Raw genomic sequence first — 12097 nt, 5'->3', positions numbered from 1 at the left:
AAGTCGGGTGCAGCCGCAACAAACAAAATATGAACACAGAACATCTTAAAGCGACAACGCGTAACAGAAACATCCTGGAAAAAAAACAGCAAATATTTAATATAAAACGCCGCGTGCAAAAAATCCCCACCATCGTGTACACGACGGCTGTCACGGACTGCCGGGGCAAGTGCTGCTGCTGCTCGCGAGTAGCAGCACCTACCAAGGCTACCGGCACTGTGGCACACGAGGGCGTGGGTGGCCAGCACCACGCCCGGCCGCCTTTGTCTCCCCAGTGGCGATGTTTACTACACACCGCACCAGGTTACTCATTTGAGCTTGAGTCGACCTAGGGGAGGCCCAGGACCGGTTCAGAGAATCGTCACTGACGGTGTTGGCCGTGAGAGGGAATCGAACTTGGGTCGCCGGGTTCGTAGCGCAGCGCGCTAACAGCTACATACACACACACAACAACTGCCATTCGCCACTAAGTGGTGGTGACATCACCACGACGCTTGTGCCAGGCCATGTGCACCTTGAGGCCACGCTGGCAGGTCACGGGGCAGACCCAGGTGCCACGGGTCGACTGACTGAGATGACCGAAATGACTGGCTGGTGCACCACCTGTGCCCCCTACTGTGCCAACCTGCTGTGCTTTAGCCACCCGGCGCTCCGCTCGTTGTTGTGAGCGTCGCTCCTCCACCCTCCGTTGTTGTTGGAGGGCGACTGCCTCCAACTGCCCAGTAGCGTCCTTCACGAGCCTCCTCCACAGAGGCCAATTTTGACACCGCTGGTATCAGTCATCGACAAGTCCACTCAGCTCCACGTCCTCCCGTACCACATCACTCCATCTCCTCTCTAGCCCGTGCCGCGCCCGTTTAGCCCCCTCGATCCGGCCGAACAAAAGCTGTTTCGGCATGCGGTGGCTGGGCATGCGGGCTACATGACCCAGCCTTGCCTGCCGGAGGAGCTCATCGATGGGACCTTGCCCAGATCTTTCAAGGATTTGTGAGCTCCTCACACAATCCAGTCTGGTTAAACCCAGGATGGATCGTAGGCAGGCCAGCCTAAATGTTTCAACCGGCGAAAATGCTCCATTAAGGGGGTCCACGTTTCGCAAGCGTAGAGAAGGGAGGGAATGACCGTGGCCGAGAAGACCTGAAGCTTAGTGCGGAGCGACAGACCAGGTAGCTTCCACACAGCGTTACGCAACCGATGAAAAGATATTGCCGCTCGACTGATTCGGAGTGAGACCTCTGCTGTTAAACTGGAGCCAGTCATAAGCACACTGCCCAGGTATGGGAAACTCTCCACTCTCTCCACAACTGCCCCATCACCGATTGGGAGTTGTGGGGGTGGAGTGTCCGATGGTACAAAATATCCAGGCAGGTGCTTAGTTTTGGTGTGGCTGAAGGTAAGGCCCCCATCTCTTAGTGGCACGCTCCAGTCTCAGCAGCAGCGTCTCCAATTCCTCCTCTGAATGAGCAGCTATTACCAAATCATCAGCATACATAACGTGGTTGAGCAATAGGGAGCCATCCCTTGACCGCACCCGGGCATCGATCAGCCTCCCATTATAGCTGTACCAAATGGAGATTCTCCCGGTACAGACACACACACTCACACACGTACACAGACACACACTCACACGTACTCAGACACACACTCACACGTACACAGACACACACTCACACGTACATACATGTACACACACTCACAGACACACACTCACACACGTACACAGACACACACTCACACGTACACTCACACGTACACAGACACACTCACGTACAAGACAAGACAAAGATCCCCATATAGCCTTAACAGACTGTAGGGGCAAGTGCTGTTAGCGAGCACCTATGAAGGCCGAAACGGTACACGAGGGGGTGGGTGGCCAGCACCACGCCCGACCGCCTTTGTCTCCCTAGTGGCAATGTACTCATTTGAGGCTGAGTCGACCTAAGGGAGGCCCGGGACCGGTTCGAATAATCGTCACTGGTGTTGGCTGTGAGCGGGAATCGAACCCGGGTTGCCAGGTTCATAGCGCAGCGCGCTAACCGCTACACTATCGCACATACATACACACGTACACACACGTACACACACTCACACGTACACAAACACACACACTCACACGTACACAGACACACACTCACACGTACACAGACACACTCATGTACACACACATACGTACACACACGTACACAAACACACACTCACACGTACACACACGTACACACTGTGATGCCGCCGCCACGGAGCCGATCGGCGGGTGGCCCACCTGCGATCTCGCCGCTCTGAGCGGCGAGGCCGACATTGCTCCACCCCACCACCTCCCCACCCCCCCCCCCCCACCGGAACACACACGCATGCACTCCCCCCCACCATTAGAGCGCGTGGGGAGACACCCTGGCCGACAGGTTTTCACCCAGAAGCCCTCGTAAAGGGATAATCTTCACGGTTTCCTGCAGCAAGGGAATTGGACGGTCTCCCCCGACGCTAACACCCACCGCGGCGCCGTGACTTTGGTTGTAATTACATGGTCACGACGGGGCTGCCGAGCCACCGCGGGTAGACAGCACACACAACACACACGGGTCAGCAGGCAGGTAGGAGGGCAGAGCCACGAGCGGCGGGAAAGCAGGGTCGCCCTCTGGCTGGAGGGTCGCTGAGCAGGTAAATTTAGATGCGGACGTCGCTGAAAGCAACGGCCCGGGGGATGCTGGGATACAGATGGGCCTACCGATTGGCGGGTGATCCCAGCGAGCTGATTGGCCCGCGAGTCGGCACCAGGTAGCCCCTTTGATGTAGAAAGAATAAAGCGGGTCAGGGCGAAGGAAAAAGGTTCTCTGGCTACTCGAGTCAACCCCAGGCCCGTCAACTCCCGAGTCCAGCCGCGCGAACGTCCGTGGGACGTATCGACGCGCCGCGAGGACCAGACGGCAGTGACGACGAACCGTGAGTAAGAGAGAGAGAGAGGGAGTTGGGACTTAGCTTAAGAGCAAAACCGGAGAGGGTAAAGGGGAGAAGGACAGGTAGAGTGTAGTGCCGACTATCGAGAGATAGATCGGTCCTGCCCCGCTGATCCCGACTGACTCGGTTAAATAAGGGCTCGCCGACGCGGTGGAATAAATCGTCGGCGGTTACATAACGGACTGGTGTGGTTTTTGCGGAAGCGTGGGTGCGCTTGCTGTCGCGGTGGTCGTTACATAACAGACTGGTGTGGTTATTGCGGAAGCGTGGGTGCGCTTGCTGTCGCGGTGGTCGTTACATAACAGACTGGTGTGGTGGTTTTTGCGAGGGTGTGGAAAGAGAGTGGAAGCGTGGGTTCGCTTGCTGTTCTCGGTGGTCGCCGCGTGTGTGGAGCGGCGCCGCGTGGATTGTGTGCGCTACGAACCGTCGGCTGCGGACTCCTGCGTTGCGAGCAGATACCCGTCTCGCACGCATGCCCATCGCATAGCCCTTTAAACCCGTTTAAACCAATCCCCCCAAGCGTCGGAGTGAGCACGAACGACGTCGCTTACCCTCCGACCTTTGACCCCCTGTTACCCGCGTGTGATTGGTGCGTGGGACTGCGCGGGCGGGGAGCGTCGCGTTTGGGTGCCGGCGAAGCGCTAGCGGGTCCCAGGGAGGTCGAGTGTGATGCCCCACCGGCAGGAGACCCGGACTCGGGGGGGGACGGCACAGGGGGGGGAACAGGAGCGCGACGACCTTTCCCCGCCAGGGGAGGAGTGCGGCGGCGGCAGCTCCCACACTAGTGGAGAGTCTGGGAGCGTCGGTACTTCGCGGACAGGGTCGCAGGCAGGGGAGATCCCGGGGGCCGGCGACCCTAACAATATGGTGTCAGAAGCGGTACGAACCCCCGCGTTACCCCACGCGAAAATAAGGCATATATTCACTGGCCGGGGTACACCTTCGTGGAGAGCATTTGCCCGCAACGTCCTAGGGGCTAAGGAAATTAATGGGTGGATGGACGCGCAGACGCTACGTCAACTTAATATGAATCTGGATGGGCGGGCAGCCGATTTTGTGGAAGCCCTACCCGCAAGCGCGCAGACACAGCTAGAGGAGCTGATGCGCCGACTTGATCTGCGCTTCGGTACGCGCGATGAGGAGGAGGCAAAAGCGGCCTTAGAGGCACGCCGTCGCCAACCTGGCGAGGACCTGCGCGATTATGCCGAGGATGTGCGTGAGCTAACAAAGATCGCACGCCCGAGGCACACCACGGAAGCGATTGAGGAGCTGGCCACAGAGAAAATCCAGCGATACTTAATGCGCACGGCGTGGTGGCAGCCAGACGTGAACTGTACGCGCCTCTCCTTTGATGCCCTTGTCGAGCGCGCGCGCAAATGTGAAAGAATTTCTAGCGAACGCGCACAGCTCCGAGGACTGGGACGGGAGCGCACCATCGCAAGTCTGTCCACCGAGGAGGAAGAGGAGGAACAGGAGCTCACCAGGATGGTAGGGGGTCGGGAAAGGGGGCCTCCGGTATCCCGCGAGACCACCCCGGGATGGGTAGCGGGGATACAGGCGGGCATCGGGGGGATCGACAACAAAGTAACCCAAGTGGACAACAACGTAACCCAAGTGCGGGCACATGTGACTACGCTGCAGACTACGGTAGAGACGATTCAGACCGAGTTGGGAGGGCTAGCTGGGAGGGTAGCCCGACTAGAAGCAGAGTCTGGGCAGCGGCGCACGGGGGGGAGAGGGAGCGGGCAGGGTGCCCACTATGGAGCCGCCACCCCCCCCCGGGCGTGTTATATGTGCGGCCGTCAGGGGCATCTCATGAGAGACTGCCCACAGATCGCCCGCGCTAGATATACCGAAGGGTTAAAACGCCAACGCCCCCTAGAGAGTGGACCACCTAGGGGTGCAATCACCGAGGTCCCGAAACAAAGCGACGATGGTAATAATGGTAAGCAAGTGACACCCACACAGGTCACGGCCACAACACCCAAGGACGCGGTGAGGACGGGCGACTGGCTACGGGAGCTGGTGGCAGGAATCACGGGGGCCACGTCACTGGTGGAAGGACAGGTGAACGGACAGCGCACCCAGATCCTACTGGACACGGGGGCCGTAGCCTCACTCGTGAGCGCCGCGCACTGCAGCGTGCTCGGGGTTGACGTGAGCCGCCTGCCGGCCCCGGATTGTGCGCTGCACACAGCGAGCGGAGCCGGGATGGGGTTGCTGGGAAGGATCTCCCTCGAGGTCCGTCTCGGAAACCAGGTGTGCACTCAGGAGTTCTACGTCTCGAGTGTGCTGTGCCACGAGTGTATCGCAGGTACCGACCTCCTGGAAAAGCTGGGGCTCAACGTGCAGCCCCGACAGCGGTGCGCCACCGTGGAAGGCAGCGGGGAACGGATTCCATTCCTGGGACGGGAGCCGAATCGCCCCCGCTTCACACCTGTGGCCGCTACCCTGACGACGGCCGTCACCATCGGGCCGCTCGCCGAGATGCTGGTACCTGTGGCGACACCCTCCACCGACCCCGCGCACCGACCATCGGGAGAGGTAATGCTAACTCCTTATCCGGAGTTGGCAAAACGATACGGGGTTGTGGGGTCAGCCACGTTGGTAAACGCCGATGGGGGCCGATTGTTCATGCGTGTGTTTAACCCCCACGGCACCCCAGCAATACTACGACGGCGCACCACAGTAGCCACCGTGCACCCCCTACACGCGCGCCACTCCAGCGACTCGGTATTCGCACTCTGGGCGGAGGACCCCGGTCGCCCCGAGGACCAACAAGACCTGGCCTGGCGAGTCGGCCCGACTCCCCACGCCGAGGTCGTCCCCCTTCTTGACGCGGTACACGTACCTTGGGCAGATTTACCCAAGGGAGAGGCCGATCAGCTACGCGGGTTACTGCGGGAGTACGCCGACGTGTTCAGCGAACACGATTCAGACGTGGGTCGCACAGATCTCGTTAAGCACCAAATCGACACCGGGGCCGCCCGACCCATAAAACTCCCCGCGTACCGCGTGGGCGCACCCGAACGCGCCCAGATCAAAGAGGCGGTCAGGGACATGCTCCGCGATAACATAATTCAGCCCTCGGCGAGCCCCTGGTCTGCCCCGGTGGTGCTAGTAACAAAAAAGGACGGGTCAACCCGGTTTTGCGTCGATTACCGCAAACTAAACGCAGTCACCCTCGGCGACGCCTTTCCCATACCGCGCATCGACGACACCTTTGACAGCCTCGCCGGAGCGCGGTATTTTTCCACCCTCGATCTCGCGTCCGGATACTGGCAGGTGGAGATGACGGAGGAGGATCGGCCAAAAACCGCATTCACCACCCCGATGGGACTATTCGAGTTTCGAGTACTCCCGTTCGGGCTCACCAACGCGCCCGCGACGTTCCAGCGGCTGATGGAGTTGGTGATGCGGGGCTTGCAGTGGGAGCAATGCCTGATTTACCTGGATGATGTGATCGTGTTCAGTAGATCTCTGTCTGAGCACTGGTCCAGGTTACGGGAGGTGTTCCGGCGACTGCGAGCGGCTCATCTCAAGCTCAAGCCGCGTAAGTGTTACCTCGCACAGCGCGAGGTGGGGTACCTCGGACATCGCGTCAGCGAGGCGGGGGTGCGCACCGATCCAGACAAGGTACGCGCCGTAGTGGATTGGCCACAGCCAAGAAACCTGTCGGAGATAAGGTCATTCTTGGGGCTCGCCACCTATTACCGTCGGTTTGTAAAGGGATTCAGCGAGATTGCACGCCCCCTCACCCAACTCACTTCCCCCAAGAACCCCTATCAGTGGACGGAGGCCTGCCAGACGGCCTTCACCACCCTCAAAGACCACCTCACACACACCCCCACACTGGCTTTCCCCGATTTTACCACCGACTTTATTTTGGACACCGACGCCTGCAGCAGCGGGCTGGGTGCGGTGTTGTCGCAGGTGCAGGAAGGGGTGGAACGGGTGATTGCGTACGCCAGCCGGACCCTGAGCGGGGCCGAGCTGAACTACTGTGTGACCCGTCAGGAATTGTACGCTGTGATCTTCGCGTGTAAACAGTTTCGGCCGTATTTATACGGCAGGAAATGTCGAGTGCGCACGGACCATTATGCTCTGCAGTTCCTCCTCACCTTCAAGGAACCGCGGGGGCAGATGGCCCGATGGCTGGCGCAGCTGCAGGAGTACAACCTGCAGATCGAATACCGGGCGGGGCGGACGCATGCAAACGCGGACGCATTATCACGGCGACCCGCGGTGTGTGCCGAGACGAGGGCGGAGGAGGCCTGCCCGTGCTTCACGGGGGGACGTTGCCGACAGGCAACGGACCCCCGGGAACCCGCTGAACCTAACCCCCCCCCGGCGAGAGAGAGTGCGGTATGCGCCACAGAGACCCCCACAGGTGGAGGCGCGGACCCAGTCGGCCGCCCGGCGAGCGCAGGGCCCACGACTCGGGACCCCGTGGACCACCCCGCCCCGATCGGACGGATCCAGGAGGACGTCGGCTGCGCCTTCCCGGGCCTGAGCGACGAGCAGCTGAGGCAGACCCAGCAGCGGGATCCGGATCTGGCGGTGGTGGAAGCGGCCCTGCGGGAGGGGAAAAGCACCCTACCAGGGCCCTGGAGCGGTTTGTATGCCCGGTTGTGTGTGCAGAACGGGGTGGTACGGGAGTTAACCGAGGCCGGCCAGCCGGGGTGCATCTGTGTTCCCGCCCAGGTGCGACCCCAGCTGCTACGGCTGGTACACGACCACCCGCTCGGGGGCCATGACGGGGAACGGCGCACTCGGGAGACTCTGCGTCGCCAGTATCTCTGGCCCAAATTGACGCAAGATGTGGCCGCCTGGGTACAGGGCTGCCGCGCTTGTCAGCAGTGCGGGCCGAAACCGGCACGATACCAAGTACCCCTAAGGCCGTTCCGCGTCAGTCGGACTAACCAGCTGGTCGGCATCGATCTCCAGGGGCCATTCCCACGATCCCACCGGGGCAACCGCTATATCCTCGTAGCGGTGGAATACTTCACCCGCTACCCCGTGGCGGTGGCCATCCCCGATAAAACGGCCCTGGTAGTAGCCCGGGCGTTCGTGGAGCACTATGTACTTAAGCACGGGATCCCGGAGCGAGTCCTTACCGACCAGGGTAGCGAGTTCGAGGCCGAGTTGTTTCAGGCGCTGTGCCGGGAGTTCGGGATCCAGAAAGAACGAACCACGGCGTACCACCCCCAGGCGAACGGTATGGTTGAACGTATGAATCAGACTCTGGCCGGAAAGCTCAAGCGTATGGCGGCCGCAAACCAACGGGATTCGGACGAACACCTCCCCTACGCCCTGTTCGCCTACGCCACCACGGTGCACACATCGACGGGCCAAACCCCGTTCCTAATGATGTTTGGTCGTGAGTCTCGTCTACCCGCAGACTTGCTGTTCGGCATTCCTCCACCCCAAACGGAGGAAGGGAGTCGCCCCGTGGAACATCTGATGAAGATGGCAAACTACCCTTTCTGGATGTCTTAATTAAAAGGAGACATGATGGTTCAATGAGCCACTCTGTCTACAGGAAAGCTACCCATACAGATGCTTACTTGAAACCGGATTCCCACCACCATCCATCCCAGAAGAACTGCCTCATCAAGACTCTATACCATAGAGCCCAATGCATTTCCGACCAGGAACACATTACCAGTGAACTCAAGCACGTACACCAGGCTCTCAGGGCTAATGGCTACTCCGACTACACAATCCGCAAAGCCATCACTCCAGTCATGAAGAAGGATCCTCTTGTGGAGCCACTCAAAACCATCACCTTACCCTACATTGCAGGGGTCACTAAAAAGATCTCCAAAATCCTGAATAAACACAAGATCCAGGTCCGATTCAACACAGTACACAAAATCCGTGATTTAGTTCCATCTGTAAAAGATGCTCTTCCAGACATACAGTACCCAGGCGTTTACAAACTAAAGTGCCTCTGTGGTAGTAGCTACATTGGAGAAACCAAAAGACATATCTCGGACCGCATCCGCGAACATAAAGCAGACTTGAAACACGGTAAGACGAACTCCTCTGCCGTGGCAGATCACTGTTACAATTCAGTGGGCTCACATGACATTGACTTCTCCAAGACGGAGGTTCTTTGCAAACCAACCGGCTACCATGAGAGATTCGTTCATGAGGCCATTCACATATACAAGCACAGAGACAATTTCAACCGAGAAGATGGATTCAGGCTTAGTAACCACTGGAAAGATGTGTTAAATCATTTCTGTTCTTAATTAATTGTAATTTTACGATGTCCTTCAGACCGCAGCTCTTTCGCCAGCATTGCCTCTTAATACCTCTCACACCACGGTTAATGGTATGGTTTACAACATGGAGCATACTAGGGCCTCGCAGCTGTCTCTCTCCCCCTCCTCTGTTCCGACCATGGACGAACTCGTCCGTCTGAACGGGGCCCATAGCTATCCGTGGTACGGAAATTTGAGGGTAAGAATCCACCCATTTTTTCGCCATATAGCATTGTGATATATAACGACTTATGGTTGGTAGCTTAGCTGATTGGAGAATATAGAGTTTATTGATAACATGAAGGTAATTTATATTTTAGTTTTCATTGGTTCACTATATAGTACTGTGAATAGCTCAGATGTGTAGTCATTTCTGTGACCAGTCACTAGCAAATCACCCAGTTATTTCAATGCTAAATTCGCCTAGTTATTTCAATGCTAAATTCTCCTGTTTGATTTGTACTAAGTGCCTCGGTGAATGTGTATGCTCTGACTTCAACGTAGCTATTTCTGTAGCAGTTACAAGCGAATCACTCAGCCATTTCAATGCTAAATTCTATGCTAATCCCATTGTCAAGGGGTGCCTCTGCGGATGTGTATGCCTTAACTTAGCTATTTCAATGCTAAATTCTATGCTAATTCCTTTTAACAATGGGTGCCTCTGCGGATGTGTATGCTTTAACTTTTAACATAGCTATTTCTGTGACCAGTCACAAGCTAATCATTCAGCCATTTCAATGCTAAATTTTATGCTAATTCCTGTGTCAAGGCTCTTTGTTCCTCTCACACAGCTTAAAAGCCGTGATCTGAACGTGGCTCTCTCACTCCAGCGCTGTCCTACCAGACAGTCTCGCCCCCTTCACCTGATGAAGGCCGCTTGTGTTGTGGCCGAAACGTCGTGAGAATATTATTGTGTTATTTTATTTTATCAATTTATTATTTTATTCTCATTCTACGTGACTTTACCGAAAGAACCAAAGAAATCTGATGGAGACCCTACGAGGGGTCCGGGACCGGGCCTACCCGCAAGGGGAGGCCGCGCATCGGCGACAGGAACAGAGCACCCGACCCCGCGTGGAGCCCCCCCTTTTCTTGACAGGTACCAAGGTGTGGCTACACACCCCTCGCGTCGGGGCCGGACAGGTGGGGAAGCTGACCACCTACTGGCGGGGACCCTGGACCGTGGTACGGCAGATCTCTCCCTGGACGGTACTAATCCAGGGTGGGGAGAGGGGCCGAGAAATGGTGGCTAACGTCCGCCGCTTAAAACCATGGAGGGCAGCCCCGGCGGGGGAGAACCTCGCTGCCCGAGTACCGCGAAATCCCGGTGCCCCTGCGCCACCCGTGCTCGGGGGCCTCGCGCACTACATGGGCCCCGCCGTGCCCCCAGCCCCGAGGCGTCCCGGCTCCGCCAGAGGACGGCGGGGACGCCGCCCCTTAAACCCCGCTGCCGCGGAGTTTGTCCCCCAGCCCCCAGGTGCCGAGGGATCGGAGGAGCCACTGGAGTGGAGAAGGAGACCGCTGCAGGAAACCCCGAGGACGGAGCCACTTCCCCCGAGGCCAGCCACGAGATCCGGGCGGATCCCCCGGACCACGCAGCGCTACCTCGTGGGCGCGGCCCAGGCGAGGTGCTCCAGTCAACCCGGGACGGGGACTGGCACCTCGGGGGGCTATGTGATGCCGCCGCCATGGAGCCGATCGGCGGGTGGCCCACCTGCGATCTCGCCGCTCCGAGCGGCGAGGCCGACATTGCTCCACCCCACCACCTCCCCACCCCCCCCCCCCACCGGAACACACACGCACGCACTCCCCCCCACCATTAGAGCGCGTGGGGAGACACCCTGGCCGACAGGTTTTCACCCAGAAGCCCTCGTAAAGGGATAATCTTCACGGTTTCCTGCAGCAAGGGAATTGGACGGTCTCCCCCGACGCTAACACCCACCGCGGCGCCGTGACTTTGGTTGTAATTACATGGTCACGACGGGGCTGCCGAGCCACCGCGGGTAGACAGCACACACAACACACACGGGTCAGCAGGCAGGTAGGAGGGCAGAGCCACGAGCGGCGGGAAAGCAGGGTCGCCCTCTGGCTGGAGGGTCGCTGAGCAGGTAAATTTAGATGCGGACGTCGCTGAAAGCAATGGCCCGGGGGATGCTGGGATACAGATGGGCCTACCGATTGGCGGGTGATCCCAGCGAGCTGATTGGCCCGCGAGTCGGCACCAGGTAGCCCCTTTGATGTAGAAAGAATAAAGCGGGTCAGGGCGAAGGAAAAAGGTTCTCTGGCTACTCGAGTCAACCCCAGGCCCGTCAACTCCCGAGTCCAGCCGCGCGAACGTCCGTGGGACGTATCGACGCGCCGCGAGGACCAGACGGCAGTGACGACGAACCGTGAGTAAGAGAGAGAGAGAGGGAGTTGGGACTTAGCTTAAGAGCAAAACCGGAGAGGGTAAAGGGGAGAAGGACAGGTAGAGTGTAGTGCCGACTATCGAGAGATAGATCGGTCCTGCCCCGCTGATCCCGACTGACTCGGTTAAATAAGGGCTCGCCGACGCGGTGGAATAAATCGTCGGCGGTTACATAACGGACTGGTGTGGTTTTTGCGGAAGCGTGGGTGCGCTTGCTGTCGCGGTGGTCGTTACATAACAGACTGGTGTGGTTATTGCGGAAGCGTGGGTGCGCTTGCTGTCGCGGTGGTCGTTACATAACAGACTGGTGTGGTGGTTTTTGCGAGGGTGTGGAAAGAGAGTGGAAGCGTGGGTTCGCTTGCTGTTCTCGGTGGTCGCCGCGTGTGTGGAGCGGCGCCGCGTGGATTGTGTGCGCTACGAACCGTCGGCTGCGGACTCCTGCGTTGCGAGCAGATACCCGTCTCGCACG

At 58.6% G+C, this 12097-nt stretch overlaps 1 protein-coding gene across 2 annotated transcripts in view; it reads right to left on the bottom strand.

The window, feature by feature from the left end:
* The window catches only part of LOC142910669 (ephrin type-A receptor 5-like), a 42933-nt gene that overhangs the window by 27787 nt on the left and 3049 nt on the right, over positions 1-12097 (bottom strand). The window lies entirely within an intron of this gene.

The sequence above is a fragment of the Petromyzon marinus genome, unplaced genomic scaffold, assembly GCF_048934315.1.
Source record: "Petromyzon marinus isolate PM22_M1 ecotype Great Lakes invasive population unplaced genomic scaffold, UKy_Petmar_22M1.pri1.0 PM_G_Scaffold_15, whole genome shotgun sequence".
NCBI classification, from domain to species: domain Eukaryota; kingdom Metazoa; phylum Chordata; class Hyperoartia; order Petromyzontiformes; family Petromyzontidae; genus Petromyzon; species Petromyzon marinus.
Note: the sequence above shows the minus strand (reverse complement) of the source record. Positions and strands in the feature narration are given on the sequence as shown.